General features: G+C 35.9%; 1 non-coding gene across 2 annotated transcripts in view; it reads right to left on the reverse strand.

Annotated features, from left to right (window-relative positions):
- LOC106968043 (uncharacterized) overlaps window positions 1-11,516 on the reverse strand; it is a 204,289-nt gene extending 192,773 nt beyond the window's left edge. For both annotated transcript variants that reach the window (XR_008297745.1, XR_008297744.1), the window contains exons 1-2: window positions 11,414-11,516; window positions 5,266-5,338 (exon numbers count right to left, since the gene is read on the reverse strand). This is a non-coding gene — a transcript (uncharacterized LOC106968043). The remainder of the gene's footprint in view (window positions 1-5,265; window positions 5,339-11,413) is intronic.
- Window positions 11,517-20,483: the final 8,967 nt, after the last annotated feature.

Raw genomic sequence — 20,483 nt, forward strand, 5'->3', positions numbered from 1 at the left:
GGTGGTAATTATTTTGCAATATACACATGTATCAAATCAATACCTTAAACTTACACGATGCTATATGTTAATTATAGCTCAATAAAGCTGGGGGAAAACCTGTTCAATTGATCCCTGAAGTTCATAGAGTGATTCTTGTACACAAACCCCTTTAACTCTACCAGTTCTGATTCCCTGACCCAGAGCCAAAGCATCGGCTGAAAAATAATTTTAATATCGCATATATATCTACCAAGTGCACAAGTATGTGGTTATAACTTATTCTTTGGGGTAATTTAGGATTTAGAACCAGTTCTTGAAGAAATCCTAAAGTGTCCTAGTTGCCATGACAAAGGGCAGAGAGCAGGTCCTCTCCTTCACCAGAGCCAACATTTTCTTTCCCAATTCCATTAACCACTGGAATTTTATTTTATTTTTTAAATTTTTTTTCAACTTTTATTTATTTTTGGGACAGAGAGAGACAGAGCATGAACGGGGGAAGGGCAGAGAGAGAGGGAGACACAGAATCGGAAACAGGCTCCAGGCTCTGAGCCATCAGCCCAGAGCCTGACGCGGGGCTCGAACTCACGGACCGCGAGATCGTGACCTGGCTGAAGTCGGACGCTTGACCGACTGCGCCACCCAGGCGCCCCAACCACTGGAATTTTAAATGATAGATTTGTCACTTATATGATCTGTCCATGATAGATAAAACTTTTGAAAATTTAATCTCACAAAAGTCTAATAACACATATTCTATTGTTTCTAGCACATTCTAACTTTCAATGTACTGCCTGAGTTCTTCCTCCATAAGGGTTTTTGTAACTATGACAGCCCATATCAGCTTCTTTCCTTGAAAATTTGTGTGACTTAAGATCTTTTAAGTTTATACATTAATTATAAAGTTGTAAAGGTACTTTGGAGATCTTTAGCTTGTCAATCCTATTTTATAGAAGGGAGTCTGAGACACAAATAGACGATAAATGGGAATGCCATGTAATTTCATTTCATATTGTATATGTTGTTTAAATATATATAACACATATTACATATATGCTTATGTTACATATATACACATATGCACATGTATATAAACCTATGTATATAATACATTCTCTGAATTGGTCATCATCCCGAGTGTTTTATTTTCTCCTTTGGTCCCAAAATACAATATTATGAATATATCAGATATAGTGAATTGATTTGGAGAGGACCTTCACAAAATTCTAGAGAGACCTCCAAATTGTAAATAGATGATATCTGCTGATCATTCTTGGAAAACAGAACATTATTAAATTTAAATATCCTCCTTCAAACACTTTTCTTTTTTAATCAGGCTAGAAACTAAGAAATGCCAATAGAACAAGCTGAGGTTTAACAGTATTGATCCTGTTCAGAGTTGTGTAGAGTAGTGTACAGCATCCAAGAAAAAGAAAAGACCCATTCTAGGTCCGAGCATAACAAAACGTCTAGGTGATTGTCAATGTGCAGTTAAATCCCCCTCTGAATGGAGACTTGAAGAATTCGTCCCACTGTGCCTTTAAAAAGCCTCTTGTGTGTTAGTGTGGACTCCGCTGCCAGGCCTAGCTGGGACATTCCTCATCTCTCACCGCTGAGATTCTCTAGATGTCTGTCCGCCAGTCATGGAACTTGCTGAATAGGTCAGCGCTACTTCATGCTCACAGAAAAGGTGGCAAAACAAGCCTGTTGTCTGCTCCCTCTGCTTATTATTTGTTTTAGGCAAATATGAGTCCTCAGGTTTGAGACAGAGCACTGGTGGTAACTAGAGCACAGAAGAATAGCTTAAAGGAGGTGAAGGGAGGGGTTGGCAGGCAGTTCTCACTTGGGGAAGCCTGAGGAGGTGGGGGTTTGGGGTGAACAGGGGCAGAAACGTGAGTTAAAAGAAAAGTCCAAGTGTGCGTCTGGAATCCTTAAACAGAGGCAGAATACTGACTAGTTGGGCAAATTAAGTCCTTTCAGGGAGGTCCAGATAAATGATTGGTTTGCATTCAAGCAGAAAATAACATTATTTCTGGCTTCATGTGTGTAGGGTAGAGAAGAGGACAGCGCCTCCTCTGTTAAGTTGAAAATGTGAAAGAGATAAGATGTACAGAAAATAAAGAAGCACTGCTTTTTCTTTTCCCTAGAAGAGGTGGACTCTGTTGAGGAAGAAATTTTGTTTACTTTATTTTTAATTTTTTAATGTTTATTTTTGAGAGAGACAGAGAGAGAGTGGAGGAGGGGCAGAGAGAGAGGGAGACACAGAACCCGAAGCAGGTTGCAGGCTCCAAGCTGTCAGCACAGAGCCCAATGTGAGGCTCGCGCCCACAAACCCAGAGATCATGACCTGAGCCAAAGTCAGAGGCTTAACCAACTCAGCTACCCAGGTGTCCCATGGAAGACATTTTAAAAATATCAAATTAATGAAAAGTGAAAAGTAATCTATATTCACTCTGTAATCTATACTCACTCTGTAATCTATCTGCCCTAAATGGTGTTGGAAGGCTTGGTGAAGAGCAAGGAGGTTGTCAAACAATGGGTCAGCCTTTGGGGTGTCCTGTGGTCTCAGCTGCACATGGGTAGCTGGTGGAGGCTGCTGGTGCTTAGTATCCATCAGTGTCAGTGGTTTGATATTTTAGTTGAACTAGAACCTCCTTTGGTAATCTGAATCAGAACAATCTGAATGAAAATCCCCTTCAACAATGTGGATCTTTGAAGTCAGAACAAAATGTTGAAAGGGGATATTTCTGTGTTCATGAAGAAACTCCTTTCTTATTAAGTTGTAACAGGGGATGACAGAAATGGGAAGAGATTCTCTCTGACTCCTGATGAAAAACTCAAGAAAGCCATTGTACATAGTATATATAAACTTAGTATGCCAAAATGTCAATGCTGTTTTAAGATATAATACATATATGTATGATGGGTTTAGAGTCTGAATTGAAAAGTCGGTCTCTTTAATTTTGAATAGACTACGGTTTATGTTCTTAAAAGCTTCTAGGAGAAATGGTTTTTTTTTTTTTTTTTTGCCTTATATTCTTACAGCCTAGGAGATAAAGCATTCTATGAAATCAAGAGTGACTTAACCACAGATGTACATATTAAACATTTATTTGTGTAATGTTAAAAAAAGAAACAATGTACAGCATGGTGACTATGGTTAATACTGTATTGCATTTTTGAGAGTTGATGAAAAAGTTTTAAAAACTATTATCACAATTTTTTTATGTATGGTAATAGAGGTTAACTAGATTTATTGTGAGCATTTCACAATGTATACACATAGCAAATCCATATTTGTACACCTGAAACTAATGTTATAGTCCATTATACCACAGTAAAGAGGTTTTGGTATGAAAGATGCACTGAAATACACAAACACATATATTCAGTTAATAGATATAGATACAGAATGCACACATCTCTATTTAAATATAGAAACACATCAGTACATTGTGGATCTGGATTTGAATCTCGGTTTTATTGTATATAGTTATGTGAATTTAGGCTAATTAGTGTCTCTAAGTTACAACTTCTATGTAAAATAACTATTCCTAGCTCAGAGTTGTTTAAATGTTTAAATGACATCACATACAGAAAAGGTTTAGCACTGCATTATATGCTTGGTAAATGTTCAACTGGTCTTTGATACTTTTTAGTTTTTGTTTTTGTTTTGGTTTTTTTTTTTTGTCCCCACGTAGCTTGGTTCACAGTTTTTTTGGTGGTCTCTCTTAATTAAAAACTCCTATCTTAAGAATAAAAGGAGTCGATGAAAAGGATAAAAGGTCTTTACCAGTACAGACATTCCAGGGAAAAGACGAAAAGAACTTGTTCAAACACATTCTGAACGTCGTATCAATATTAGTGCATGGGAATAAATAAGTGAAGATAAGGATGGAAGTGTCTACATAAGTCTGTTTTAATGGTTCCAGAAGACTGGAACTTGGTTAAGTGTTCACAAGTACACATGCCTTTTGATTTTTACCTCCTTTTATTTATTTGGGCACAATTTTGGACCAGGCTAATGTTTTAGTTGTCAGAGCATACTCTACCCATCATATACACACGATCTGGATATTGCCATGGTAATGGGGAAGGCTGGCCTGGATTCCTTAGAGTGTGAATGCTTCAAAACAAACAAACTTGCACCATGGACCCACGCAGCCTATTTTAATCAGCATTAATGACTCTGACAACCAGAGGCTCCTTTATCTGCCCCATTTGAAACAATTCACTAATGATAATTAAAAATGCCTGATGTTTGCCAACAATTCCAGAGCGACCTTCTTTAACTTAAAAAACCAAGAGTAGGGAGAAATCTAAGAATAGTATCCATATAAGAAATATTTGTCTGGTGAGTTCAAAGAAGTTTGGAAAGACTGGTACAGAAGGATAACATGGTTTATGAGTTTGAGGAGGGAGATTGTATTACCTCAACTACAAAGCCCAAACTGTTGCTGGGATAGAAAAGGTATTTATAAATGAAACTGGGAGTGGGCATGGAATTTTCATAGAAATTAGCATAGACAACCATTAGATAAAATAACTGATGTGGAACTATTATGTAATTTAAAGCTATATCAGGGATTCCTAACATAATTCACAGGAAATGAACTGGCTCCAAGAAGCCTATCTGCCTCTGAAATTTTAGACAATATTTTGATTTTGGCCCTTCTGTGATATTTTTTTTCTGGAAAGAAGATCCATAGCTCAAAAGTTTTGTTTTTGTTTTTGTTTTTGTTTTTTAAGTTCATTTATTTTTGGGAGAGAGAGCATAAGCTGGGAAGGGACAGAGCCCAGACCCCACTGGTGACTCGATTCCAGGAACCGTGAGATCATAGCCTGAGCCAAAATCAGGAGTCAGACACTCAACAGACTGAGCCACCCAGGGTCCCCAGAGCTCAAAAGTTTTTCACTTAATTAAACAGTTATTATGTTCATTATTTTTCAGTCTTTGCATTTTCTTAGGTAATTGAATTTTAAAGTTATTATATTGGAAGGTAAAATTAAAACACATTCCAAGAGTGATTAATAACTCTATCCTTGGGAATTTATCCTAAATAAAATCCAATTTAGCCTAACAATCCAATATAAAAATAAGTCAACAAGCAAGTATATATCTATCAGAAAGTTTTTAGTGGCCTCAAAAATAGCTTTAAGAATATTTGTCATCTCACCATTACAAGAAATATAAAGCCAAGAGTTGCATAGTTCACTAATTCAGTAATCAATTAACTGACACCTTCCTCCCTCTTTCTGCTTTGCCTTCTCCATCTATTCACTTACCAGTCAAGGGTGGTCTCCCCAGGTATCAGATGACTGCAGTAGCTCCAGGAATCACATGCAGGTATAACAATGCCTAGCAGTAGAAGAGAGATGATACTCTTCATGTGTCTGTCTTTATTTAAAGCCAGAAAACTTCCCAGAATTCCCTCACATACCCTTTCCCTCTCATTGGTCAAAATTACATTATATGCCTTTGCCTAAACCAATCTTTGGCAGAGATGACTAAATTCATTCTCTACAGGTGGGGAGAGTTTCAGCCTACCTGAAGGACAAAATTGCTCAAAGAAGGGTGAAAATAATTAGAGATATATTAGGTAGAAACAAGATGAAGTATTGGCCATTGCACAGACAAGTATCAGTACTGGCCACAATGAACAACCAAAGGAATTTTATTGAAAATTTTGTGGGTTTTTTTCTGGTTAAATATGCCACACACATGGACAATAATTGATAGTAACATAGCCAACATCTGTGACCCAATCACTCAGTTTAAATACTACTAACATTTGCTCAGATTTTCATTGAAGGATGAAAACTACAAATATATTTATGATCCCATCCCCTCTGTACCCAGCATTGATTAGATTTCCTTCTCTTCTTCCCCAGCTATGACTATTAACCTGAGTTCCTTATTTTTTTGTCATGCTTAATTTCATATTCGTGCTACATATTTACGTACTTTAAGGAAACTCTAAAATTCATTTGTGATTTTCATCCTTTAGTAAAGAAAATAGAAAAATATCAAGTTTGTGGAGGAAAAATACAAATAATAATATTTTATTCCCAAGAGTTTCTGACTATAAAAAGTCCCTTGTGGACCTAAATTTGCTTCATCAAGCTCTGTTAGGCAAACAAGTCAGTAAAAATTAGGACTACATTTTACAAGAAATTATTTTTCACAAGCAAAAGTCCGATGATTAATAATCCTCCACTTGTGATCTTAAAAATTTAAAGAAACACTTCAGTGAATTTTGTGTCACACATGCTAACAGTAGCAGGAACAAGAAATAAATGAAGTCAAATTTCATTATATAGAACACTGCCATCAGGATGATGCTTTGAAATCGAACTGAATTCTTATGCTCTCCATTTTAAATGTGCAACTGAAAATGGGGACCCAGTAGCACATAGTCCAGGAAAAAGCCTTAATATTGCATCCAATAACAGCTATTTTTATTCCATAGGGAAATTTCCAGACTATAAGTCTGCCTGAGTGGGCAGGGAATTGGTGCTCCTATTTGTTGTACTGTCTGTACCATCGAATAAATAAATAAGTAAGTAAGTAAGTAAGTAAGTAAGTAAGTAAATAAATAAATAAATAAATAAATAAGAAAGACACTATTCATTCTTTAAGACTTTGGACCCAGTTCAACTGGCTAATATACATAAGTTAGGGAGTTTGGGGCTAAGCATAATGCCCCCTGCCCATAATTGTACCATAAAATTACCCATAATTTTGTACCCATAAAATTGTACCCATAAAAGTACCAAGTAGATCATGTCTTATTCATGTATTATGTCCAAGCTATGTAAGTAGTCAACAAACAATCCAAGATGAAAGAAAAACAACAGTTCACATTTTAAGGAAGTCACTCTTGTTGGGCATAAACATTGTAATGAGATGTGATAAATGCTCTCTTAAGTGAATATTACAGGGTAATCACATATTATCAGTCAGAAGTTTGGATCCACTGTGGGGATCTGAGAATGTGTCATAGAGAAACATTTAAGATCGTTCTTGAAGAGTAAGTAAGAGCTCACCAGGTAAAGTAGAGAGGAAAAGAATGTCAGACAAGCAAAATATAATGTGTTTCAAACATGAAATGCAATTCTATTTGGCTCCTGGCCTTTTGAATGTCATCACTTATAGTGCTCTTTTACTAGAGCCACTTACTTGGCTCTTAATGGACTGCAAAACTGTTCCCATTTTGAGCAAATGTTCTCAGTTTAGCTCCTGATTTTCTGAGTTTCAGCTCATGAGTAAGTCATACTTTTTGTTTCTTCATTTCATCTTCTGACCTTCTTTGGCCTTCCTATTTGTTTCAGAGGTAAGTCTCTTCTCAAACCCAATACTTTTGTTAATCTTTCGTAATAGACCTTGGAAGCTCACTGGGACCAGAACATGAATCCATAGTATCTGGAAACTCATTTTCCCATCTTTAAATGTATGGTAAATTTAATCCCTAACTCTTCATCAAGGTTGAAGGAAAATTATTGCACCTCTAAGAATGAGGAATGGCAAAATAATTAAATATCCATAGTAAATCATTTGAATGTGCACGTCACATCTTGCCCCAATCTCCTTCTCTTTCTCTCTCCCTCTCTCTCAGTGTTTTCTTAACCATTTAAAAAAATTATTTGCTCCTTAAGGAATCTTTTTAGATTTTTTTCAAGTTATCCTTCCATGAAATTTTAACACCATAGATATGTTGTGTATCTATTCATTTACTGTATGTATATCTGAGTTTATATATTAAAAAGTAAAATATTTTTTGTCCCTTAATCAATTTTTACCCATTGGGGGCGATATTGCTCTGTTGAGAATTCATGAATGATAAGTTCATCTATCATCTATCCATCCATTTATACATCTTTCCACTTTTTTCCAAAAGAAAAAAAAAACACTAAACTTTTGTGAACTTTAGTCATCAAGTTTATAAAAAGTGAAACTTACTCTGACTACTTCATGGAGCTGTTATTATAAGATGTTAGGACTGGGGCACCTGAGTGGCTCAGTCAGTTAAGCATCAGACTCTTGGTTTCAGCGAGGGTCATGATCTCACGGTTTGTGGGTTTGAGCCCCACATTGAGCTCTGTGCTGACAAGGCAGTGGCTGCTTGGGATTCTCTCTCTTTCCCTGTCTCTCTGCTCCTCCTTCATGTTCTCGTCCTCTTTCTTCTCTCTCTCAAAATAAACAAATAAACTTTAAAACACATATAAAAAAAAAGATATTAGGACTTACATGAGAGTCCTAAAATCAGTTATTATACAAATCAAACTTTGAAGAGAACTGTGGGCAAAATACACACAAGTTTTGGCCACCATCTTGGAAGTTTTATATTTCTACCATTTTCTCCATGATCTCTGAATAATCTGTTTCATTTCCCTACCAGTTCTTTATGCGGCGGGGTGGGAGGTGGGGGTGGTGGCTGTATGTATGTATGTGGGTGTAGGAATGAGTGAATTTTGCTCATATTTTGTACTTATATTTCAACTATGGACTTATTTCTAGTCACCTGGATGGATTATATAAGAAACCATTGCTAGTTTGTACAATCCTAATTCAAAAACTGAAAAGCAAAATCTCTTTGGGTAGAAGCTCTAGAACTGGTGAAAAAAGAACTCCTCCTCAATCCTATATCAGTGAGGGAATTTCTGAATTTCTGAGGGGTGTTCTTATACTAAATGGTCTTTAGGTAACTTCTGATTTGATTATTTCTGAAACATTAAAAAACAACCAACCAACCTCTCACCAAACACATGCTAAGTAATCAGGTGCCACTAGATAATGTCATTTTGCTGATTAAGTGGTAAAAAGAACAACTTCATGAAAAGGTAAGATAGATTTTACTTCTTAAACTCTGAGCAATTAAATGTGTAAAATCTGGCTTCTACTGTAATGCAGTTTCTGCATTCAGTTTAAAAAAAATGTTCTGGTATGGAAAGAATTCAAAAAAGATTCTCATTCAGAATAAATTTATTTCCATACATTTCTTTTAAGATGGACTGGTTTTGAGGCTTTTGTTTATTTGTCAATGATCATGGGTTATGTTTAGTGGATCAATCACACACTTTGGAGCCAGGCATCTAGGCTTGAATCCCATATTAGCATAAAATGCTTGCATGTTTGGGGCAAATGATTCTACCCTTTGAACTTTAGTTTCCTCATTTGAAACAATGGAGATAAGATTATATATTTATAATATTTGGGGGAGATTAAATGAGAGAATGAGCCTAGCACAAAGAAGACATTAAAAAATGTAAATCTGTTTAATTTCCCCAGCCATATTTCCCTCCAAGTGCAGAGACCGCATCTGACATAGATTTGTGAATAGACACTTGTGAACCACCTTCTCCATTCTAAACATGAAATCTTTGGGGGTATTAGGTGATTGATAAATAGGAGAAATGGAGAGACCATCATTTTCATTCATTATCAAGTATTTCCAAAACATATATATTATAGATCAGCCCTCAAGTTGGGCCCTGTGAAGATTTTAAGAATTAATAAAACAAAGCGTTCACTAAAAAAAGTGGGTGAGACAGACATAAAAAGCAATCAACATTAAAAGGCAAGGCTTGATGATCTATTGTCACAAGGGTTCCAACAAATGCCAAGAGAGCACATTAAAGGGTATGTAAAATTGTATCTGCCGGAAATAATCCCTATTACCAAGAGAAGAAGCAAGGAATCCAAAAACGGTGTCCTATTTAGGGATAGAACTATGGCATAGAGGCTACCTTCTCTGGCATCCTGACCCACAGGTAGTTGGCATTTTAAAGTATGTCCATTCTCTATTTCATGTACTGGTATTACACGCCACTGCTGCTTTCACTTTCATCCTACTTGTATGGGCATCCAGGAACTATAAAATCAACTTTTGCCAAATGTCCAGTGGAGCAGATTAGCTAAGGCTGTTAACAAGGAGCAACTGACAGCCACATTCCTCAAAAATGGCTTGCACTTGGGTTTGGGGAACACGAGCTGCCAAAAGGGAAATTTGTGGGTGCTAAATTTAGAAGTGAATAGAAAACTTGTGGGCTACAAAATCCCATTTGGCTCCTAAGTCAGACACAACTTCAGAGCTGTGTGGGGCTTTTTCTCTCCTTTCCCCCCTCCCTCCCTTTTTTATTTTATTCCCATGGCAGTTTTAGAAGAAGGAGCAAGAATTCCTTTCAAGCAAGAATGTTTATTGCCTGCATGATGCAGGCTTCCATTTAGCTAGAAAAAACATGTTTTTCAATTAACTTTCCCTTGATAAACAATGATTTATTTTAAAGGAACGGCTGTTTTGCAAATTGCAATAAAATAGATTTTATGTAGGAGAAAACCTTACTTTTTTTTTTAAAGGGATAATTAGTTGCCAAACTTTCTAGAAGCAGAGACTAATATTTTTGGCTCTTGCTTCTTCTCATGCCACAATATTTTTAGTAGTGTACCTGAAATGCAAAAGCCTGAATAATCCCACTTGAAGTGTCCAAGTGAAAATGGCATTCATCCAATGTAATCCATTTGATTTCCATTGGTTTGCCTTTTGGTGAACAGATTCTCTTTGCTGATAGCAATTGCTTTAAAACTGACACCACATCTTGGCTTGATTAAAAATGAATGCCTCATTGTTTCCCATCAAATCTTCACATTTAATTCTCTCACTCGCTCTTTCTCTTTCTCTCATTCTGTCTCTCTCCTTCTTAACTGTATTTAATGTCTAGATGCCTGAGGATTATCAGAATACTTGTCCCTTCGTTGATGTACCAAGCCAAGTAATACAAATGCAAATTTCTTGAATCCTCCTCAGTTACCGCCATATACACATGTCTAGGCATATTCATATATATGAAGTATATAAAAAGGAAAAAATCCCACAAAGTGTTAACTTGAATGTAAGTCATTGCATAAAAACTTACAGTAACTCTGTCCATAAAGCCAAATGGAAAGTGTGTTGATTTTATAGTAAGTGAGAACCTTCATGACAACAATAACAGCAATAGCAATTAACTAAATACCATACCTTTTTTGTCCCCAAACATTTCTCTCTCCCCTGCCACCAGCAGAAGCTGTGAGAGTGATAAGTTTTACCTAACAACTTAAGCTCTTATAATGGCATTTTAAAATCTTTAGCTTGGTGTTTTCATAATTAAAACAGAAATCACCAAGTAATATTTGGCCCAGGAAAAGGCTTATTTATTAATTCTGGCATAAGTGTGCAATTTGAAAATGGGAAGAGCGGAGAAATGCACAATGCTAGTAATCTTTTAAATAATTATATGAAATGCCAACTTTATTGTGATGCAAATAGCCTTACAGACTTGGGAGGCTTTAAGGAAAATGTTTCCACAAATTATGTTGAGATGCTATTTTTATACATCTTTGAGAAATGAAGAAAGAACACATGTATGTTTATAAGAGATCAAATGGGTTACCTACTGGACATGAGGCAAACCAAAACTGTGGTGTAACAGTTCACACATCCAAAAGGAGCAGACTTGATGTGGTCATGCTTGCTCTGGAATGCTCTCCAAGTCTTGGGGTATCTAAGCAACCTCAAAACCCTAAAGTATTCCATGGTTCTAGGAATGTCAAAGGCGACCATAGACTGTCCTGGTGACACCCATGGAGTGTGTTCCTTAATGAACAAATACAACTGGAGAAAAAAAGAATACATCCCAGAGAAAACCAATTCCATTGGGTGCATAGGAGGCTTCCTGGAAAAAATGAGGATGGTTTATAAAGTGGAAGTCAGAAGAAGTTGTGAGTTTGGATTCTTTCCAAACGTTAAATGTCTGAAGTCAGATCAAGACATCTATGAGACTCCCCCAGCGAAACGTTGAACCTTGTTGAAAATTTTCATTCTGATTACGGGAAAGCCAAATACAGTGCAATTAAATTGTTAAGCTCTCTTACGTGATTTAGCCATCCCAACCATTCAGAAATTCTTGGTATATGATACCTAAACAGCAGCATGTGATGGTTCTGTGGAGGAAAGTTGCCTTTGTACAGGGAGAAGCAGTCTATGGTGGTGATTACAATCATGAGTTTCAGATAGTTAAGATAATTGATGTGATTAGTAGAACCCACAATGATGAGAAACAATTGTCAGCTAGATGGTTCAGGAAGTATGTCAGAACTATCAAATTCCAACTGAATCTTTGCCAATATGTAATAGAAGAATGTGACCCTTAATGGGGAAAAAGACTGATACTTGGGTTGAATTAAAAATAGCAAACAATTACTTAGTATTTTGTTTGAAAATATGATGTCATTCCATAATCCTGTATTGATAATAAAAAGCCTATAACTTGAAAAAACACAATGTTGCCTGGCTTGCACAGCTTAGTGGCAACAGATCCAGGATGCTCAAACTACCTTTACTGAATCTATAGAATAATTGGCAAGATATTCCGGTTTTCCATTTCAATTTTCTTTTAAAAATAATTGCATTATAAATGTTAAAAATTATAGAGAGACTTGAATAAACCAACTGAATTGTATCAGTTTCAATATTTATTGTATTATTTATTATATTTAATATTTTAGGTTTTGATTTTTAAAGAAAAAAAACATTTCAGATAGTTCTGAAATCTGTTGGTACCTTCACTGACTCATTCCATTTTTCTGTCTCTTTCTAGAAGGAACCAGCGTCGGAATGCTTGGGTGGTTCCACTGGTTAAGCATTTGACTCTTGGTTTCAGCTCAGGTCATGATCTCATCATTCATGAGTTCAAGCCCCATGTCAGGTTCTGTTTTCATGGTTCAGAGCCTACTTGGGATTCTCTCTCTCTCTGTCTCTCTCTCAAAATAAATAAACTTTAAAAAAAATTAAAAAAAAGAAGGAACCAGTGTCCTGAAGTTGAATCCTGTCATGCCCATTGGTGTTTTTATATACCATCTCATGTTATATACATAATTAAATTATATATGTATATCTATACATTACACATATGTATAATATATATATATGTGTGTATATACAGCTTTGATTGTTTTAATTTTACTACAGGGTCTTATCCTGCACCCAGATTTAAAATAAAAAGTTCAAGGTGCCTGGATGGCTCACTCAGTAGAGTTTATGACCCTTGATCTGGGTGTTGTGAGTTTGAGCCCCACATTGGGTGTGCAGGTTACTTAAAAATAAAATCTTAAATGAGCCTCCTGGGTGGCTCAGTCAGTTAAGCATCCAACTTCAGCTCAGGTCACGATCTCACTGCTCCTGAATTTCAGCCCCACATTGGGCTCTGTGCTCACAGCTTAGAGCCTGAAGCCTGCTTTGGATTCTGTGTCTCCCTCTCTCTCTGCCCCTCCCCCACTCACACTCTGTCTCTCTCTCTCTCTCTCTCTCTCTCCCTCAAAAATAAAATAAACATTAAAAATATTTTGGCCCTTGCTGGGGATGGGGGTGGGAAGCGCCACATCATGAGTACACTCAAGCAACCTATGAATAAGTCTATGTAGTAGGAAACTGAGGCCTTTTGATAATAGGCGGCAAACAACTGACACCCCCTGCTAACAACTAACAAAGATCTAAGGCCTTCTTCTGAGGGTGAGTCAACGTGGAAATGAACCTTCTAGACCAGTCAAGCTTCTAACACCTGTAGCCCTGGTTTATACATTGCTTTAAAGCTCATAAGAAACCCTGAGCCAGAACCACCCACCTAGGCTACTCTCAAACTCCAGACCAAGGGAGTAATGCTCACTGCTTTAAAAAATTAAGTTTTCTGGCAATTTGATATAAATCAATACAGCTGTGAAGGATCCTCATCAGAGATTTGTTAGTTTGTATCCTTTATCAGCTTTATATTAGACTACTTTTTCTAATTGATTTGCTGAAGTTTTTTCATCTACTTTAGATATTTATGCAAATAACTTTTCCTAGTCTGAATTTCTTTCTAGGTTTTTTTTATGGATTACTTTGTAATATAAAAAGTATGGATTTTGATGCATTGAAATATATCAATAATTTTCCTTTTAAGTCTAGTGTAAGAAAACTTTCCTGGAGCAATTAATAATAAGTACCTTTTGATTTCTTTTTAAATGCTTACATTTTTGTTTTTAACGTGTAGCTACTTAATCTATTTCAAAATCATGTGTGTGTGTGTGTGTGTGTGTGTGTGTGTGTGTGTGTGGTATGAGTTATATACCTATTTTTTATTGCTAATTGTTCCTCAAATGATACATTCTTTTCCCCTTAACCTAAAATGACACTTCTGTAATATGACATATAAATGTATATTTATATTTTATGTTTCTGCTTGTTCTATTTTCTGCCACTATTTGTTTTCTATATTTGTACCAATAGCTCACACTATTTTAAATATTTTACATTTGCAATAAATATTGACGTTTAAGTACATAAAACTTCCTCACATCATTTTTGTTATTTGAAATTTTCTTGACTCATGTTGACCTTTTCCTCTCCATAAAAACTACGTCAATATTCCTGCTTGTGACTTACTGAATTTATAAATTAACTTTAAAATAATTAACATATTTTTATGGAGGGAAGTTTTCTCATCCATGAACATCATATACTTTATTGAGGTGTTATTTTGTTTCAATTAGATTGTATTGATAAGTGTTTTGAACATCTTTTGGTAAGATTTATTCCTAAGAAGTTTATAATTTTATTAACCTTTGAAATGTTTTTTTAATTTTATTATGTCATTTTTATTACATTTTCCAATGGATTATTGATTTGGGTAAGTTGATACAGTTTTGAGCAAGTTTGCTGAACTCTACTATTTATAACCTTATCCTCACCACTGTGGATTCTGGTGATTATAGCACTTATATCCAGTTCAAATAAGGTTACATTTATTTCTAACTATGCATTGTCATGTCCTCCAGTAAAATTTGAAAGTAGGTGTGGAGCATAATGGGTGACCTTGTCTTTGAAGTAAGTATTTTAAAGTTTTACTACTGCATGTTATGTTGTGCCTTCTTTTCTTTGATAGATTCTTTTGTCATATTAAAGAAAATCCCTTCTATTTTAAATTTTAATCTTATTTTTCTTTTTTTAATTAAATTAATTAATTTTTTTTTATTTTGAGAGAGAGAGAGAGAGAGAGAGAGAGAGAGAGAGAGAGAACAAGCGGATAAGGGGCAGAGAGAGAAAGAGAGAATTCCAAGCCCGCTCTGCACTGTCAGCACAGAGCTGGATGCAGAGCTCGATGTGGGGCTCAAACTCATGAACCACAAGATCATGACCTGAGCTGAAACCAAGAGTGGGATGCTTAACCGACTGAGCCACTCAGGTGCCCCTGTAATATGATTTTTCAATATTAAATTTGTACTGTATAGTATTGAATATTATTTCTATATATCTATTAGTGATTCATAATCTTGCTTACATGTTTTCGAAAAAGTTCTGCTATTTTCTAAAATCTCTCTTATCTCTTCTTTGTGAGTGAATTCTTTGGTATTATACCCTGTTTCTTCAATCTGTTCAACTACTATATCCATTCTAGAGTTCATTCTATCAACCAGTCTTTAAATGAAATAAGTATGATTTAAATTTTTTCATCTTTTTTCCATTTGTGGTTATTTTTGTTTCATAGTATCTTATTCAATTTTTGATAGGATTATTTCACTTATTTATCCAAACCTCCTAATCATATCATTTTATAGTTATTTTAACATTGTTGTAGTATTTTCGTATCATTTATAGTAAACGTATCTCTAATTACTGACTTTTATAAATAGCTTTAGTGTTCTGAGTGGGTTTTGGGATATTGAACCTCAGGCTCATCTTGAATGGGAGGTCTTTCAGTTTCCCTCCCCCAACATTTTGCCTACCTAATAGTGTTGCTGTTTTTATACTACTTATGTGGCCTCGAATCTAGGCCACATGAAGTAGTATTTTTAAATGAAGTTTTATTTTTAAATAAAAAAATAATCTTTTTTTACCTAAAAAAATTTTAAGTTTATTTACTTATTTTTGAGAGACAGAGACAGAGACAGAGACAGCGTGAATGGGGGTGAGGAGCAGAGAGAGAGGGAGAGAGAGAGAATCCAAGCAGGCTCTACACTGTCAACACAGAGTCCAACACGAGGCTCAAACTCGAGAAACTATAAGATCATGACCTGAACTGAAATCAAGAGTCAGACGCTTAACTGACTGAGCCACCCAGGCATGTTAGAACATCATTTTCTATGTAGGGTCCCAAATCCTCTCCTGAGATGATATCGGATGATCTCTCCGACCTGGCCCCAATCCACTACCTGAGCCTGTATCTGCTGTGTCCTATGTCCTAAACCACACATCCCCACATGAGCCTCAGGGAGCTCCAACAGATACGTTTTTCAGCTTCTTTTACTGAATTGGAGAGTTCTACACAATTCCTAGCTTTAAACTCTACTCGAGGTGTCAGTGCCACACCTCAGATGTATAACTTTTATTTCTCAAGAACAGAACTTCTGGTTGACTCTGAATCTTGACCTAAAGCCAGAGAAAACTTTAGCTGTATTGATTTGTGTCATAGAATGTTTATTTCTTTTAATATGACTATATATTTTTAAAATTTTATTTTACATTTTATATATCCTTGCTATGTATTTAAAGTTTAAAGAGTGACAGAAGGCTACAAACCAAAAATTAAAAATGCTGAGTAGAAGTCTATATGATTCTTGAAGGTAAAACAATTATATTAGTCTTTATTGGGTCAAATGAGAAAGAAAGAAACTAAAAATTAAATGTACCATTTGTTAAATACTAGTTACATGTTACTTTGTTTAAACTTAAAACAATTCACCTAGGTACCAAGTGACCCAGTAATTCTACTACTGGGTATTCACCCAAAGAAAGTGAAAACACTAATTAAAAAAGATATATTCACCCCTATATTCATGGGGTGGCCAAGATATGGAAGACATGATAGATGAATGGATAAAGAAGGTGATATATGTATGTGTGTGTATATATATATATATATATATATATATATATACATATATATATATACACATACATATATGTATATATATATATTCACCATCAGTATGTGTGTGTATATATATATACACACACACATATACAAACATATATACATATACACACACATATACACAAATACAAACACACACATATATACACACATATATATACATATATATATAACAGAATATTTTTTTCATCAAAAAAAAAGAATGTAATCTTGCCATTTGCCACATATAAATGGACCTATAAGGTATTATTCTGAGTAAAATAAATTGGACAGAAAAGATAAATACCATATAATATCTATTATACAGAATCAAAAAAAAAAGCTGAAACAGGCCCATGAATACAGAGAATATACTGACGTTTGTCAGAGGGAGGGGGTGGGAAAGGGCAAAATGGAGGAAGAGGAGTGTAAGGTACAGGCTTCCAGTTGTGGAATGAATAAATCATGGGGATAAAAGATACAACGTAAGGACTATAGGCAATTGTGTTGCAATAGGTGGTAGGATAACAGGCGGTAGTTACACTGGTGGTGGACATAGCATGAGGGATAGACAAGTCATATTACTATGTTGTACACCTGAAAGTAATGTAACATTGTGTGCCACCTACTCATCAAATAAATAAATAGTAGATAGATAGTTGATAGATAGATAGATAGATAGATAGATTTCAGATTTGAATTCAGACCAAATGTAGGGAAACCAAATGTTTCCCTACTACCCCATGAGTCAATTAGAGGATTTTGGTTGGTTTGCTTGCTTGCGACAATACCTGTAATAATAAAGAAGATCCAATCCATAAATGTATTTTTCTATTAGACATAGACAGATAAAGAAGTAAGCAAAAAGTCATAAAGGAGTATAGAAAAAAGAAATAAAAGAAAACAAGTAGCAAAAAAAGCCTAACATTTATAAAGCTTTGTAAGTTACAGCGAGCGTTTGCATGGCTTCCCCGCTGGGTGATGTTTGCCAATCCTGTGTGGACTGGTACCCCATTTCACATGTGAGGCAACTGAGAGAGCAGTAAAGTAACTTGACCAGATCAAGCAAGTGGTAAGTGGGAAAGCTGTATTGAGGACTGAGATCTCTTAACTCCAGACATTGTCCTCTTTCTACTACATGTAGTAGAACATGTGTGAACAGAACATCATGTTTTTTTTCTCTGATATAACTTGACTGGCTTTCCCCTCTCTTCCCTTTTGTTGGGAAATTTCAGTGATTTATCACGCAACTCATTAAAATTTCAATTTTACACATCTATATTTTATGCATCTGCAATGTAACCGCAGTACCAACAAGAAATATATTTATAATATACAATAATTTAGGAGTGAGCTGCTGGACAGGTGTGAGATGCAGAGGCAAAGAACATTCTTTATGAGGCTGCCTTGTGGAGATTATTCTTGATAAAATGGTTAGATTACAAAAGTTGTTGTGTTTCTAAGTACACAGCTTCCACTTTTAAATGTTCCCCCCCCTTGAAATCTTCCGTCCTTTCTCTATGAATCAAATAGTATCCTTAGTATCCTTACTCCCATTGTCAGACCTTCTACCATACTCTTAAAGCTTCTAGTGTTTAGAATCTACCCGTACACAGGGATTCTAAGAATAAAGAAGCACCATGTTAATAACAAGGGGAATCCCATTTTAGAGTGACTACCTTAGTGGAGGAGAGTCTTTTAGTCACTGAAGGTGTTTAAGCAAAAGAGGGAAAGAATCAGTTCTTCTGCTAACCCCTTGAAAAGTTTTTGAAAAAGATCAAGCGCTAGAAAGGGCCACTGGAAAAGCACGTTGCCCCCACCTGGTGGAGATCTAGGATGGTTACCAGGCAGATTCTGTGTCATGCATGTAGCCTTCCCAGACTGTTTTCTCAGTGTTGGAGAACCGTATGACTATACCCTGAGCTTCTCAAGTGTGTCTGAGTCCTGCTACCTACCACAGACAGATTTCTCTTCATTCCATGGCACTGAGGTTCTAGACAGAACAGTAAATTATGTTCTGCTTCTTCAAAGGGTCATGATGACCCATATATAAAGTTCTGCATTCCTGGAGGGGGCTACCTAGATTGGATGCTGCTTTATGTCTCTGGACTTATTTTATCTTCTTAGAATCAAGACTCTACCAGATGAAGTCTAAGGGGAGCACAGCACTGACTTTGGGTTTCTGAAGGTGTCCCTACTCTGTTTAATTAAAACTGCCTTAAGGCCTTCTAATCCAATTCTTTTCTTCGATTCACAATATATTACTAAAATCTGCTGACTGTTTATATTTCAGTAAAGAACTTTTCTTGCCTGAGGGAAATGACTTAAGCACCAAGGCATTGGGACAACAAGTAGAGCTTTTTCCTATTTGAACTGGAAAATAATTGTTTCATCCAAGATATGGGCCTCGCAATATAATGAAAGATAAAAATTTACTTCAAGAAAATTAAATGTATTGTTCTTAAACTCTGTAAATGTTTTCTTGATGTTTTATTTATTCTTGGGAAAGAGAGAGAGAGAGCATGAGCGAGGGAAGGGCAGAGAGAGAGAGCGGGACACAGAATCCGAAGCAGGCTCCAGGCTCTGAGCTGTCAGCACAGAGCCCGATGCTGGGCTCAAACCCACAAGCGGTGAGATCATGACCTGAGCCAAAGTCAGATGCTCAACCGACTCAGCCATCCAGGGTCATAAGTTATTTAAAAAAGAATATAACCATCAGCAAAGGATGGTAAAGCTGGGTAACAGTTAAATAGACGTGAAAATTATATGTGTGTATGTATGAGGGTTTTTAAAAACTGGACTGAGGGGCATCTGGGAAGCTTAGTTGGTTAAGTGTCTGACTTCGGCTGAGGTCATGATCTCACAGTTTGTGAGTTTGAGCCCCATGTCAGGCTCTGTGCTGACAGTTCAGAGCCTGGAGCCTGCTTCAGATTCTGTGTCTCCCTCTCTCTCTCTCTGCCCCTTCCCTACTCGTGCTTGTTCTCTCTCTCTCTCAAAAGTAAATAAAACAAAAAAAATTTAAAAATAAAAATAAAAACTGGACTGAAACTGGACATAATCTTGGTAACCTATTATGACTATTTTCCCAGATTCATATGCTTTTTTTAAGTTATGGAGAAAGAATATGAAATATTATTATAGTAAAAATTATAACACATAGTACAAAAAGTATGCAATATGACATAGTAGATAAAAGCATGGGTTAAAGATGAATAAAGGCTGGATCTGTCACTCACTAATAATGACCTTGGATAAGTTACTTAACATTCATGTGCTCCTGTTTCCTCATGGGTAAAAATGCAGATAATCATATCTTCTTGGGGGCACTTGGGTGGCTCAGGCCATTCAGCTTCCAACTTCAGCTCAGGTCATGATCTCGGGGTTTGTGAGTTCCAGCCCTGCATTGGTTCCATACTGATAGTGTGGAGCCTGCTTGGGATTCTCTCTCCCCCGTCTCTGTGTCCCTCCCATTCGTGCTCTTTCTCTCTCTGTCTCAAAATAAATAAGTTAAAAAATATATATATTCATAGGAATGTTATAAACATAAAATGAATAAATAATATTAAACTGTTAAGACT

This window comes from Acinonyx jubatus, chromosome C2 (assembly GCF_027475565.1).
Source record: "Acinonyx jubatus isolate Ajub_Pintada_27869175 chromosome C2, VMU_Ajub_asm_v1.0, whole genome shotgun sequence".
Taxonomy (NCBI): domain Eukaryota; kingdom Metazoa; phylum Chordata; class Mammalia; order Carnivora; family Felidae; genus Acinonyx; species Acinonyx jubatus.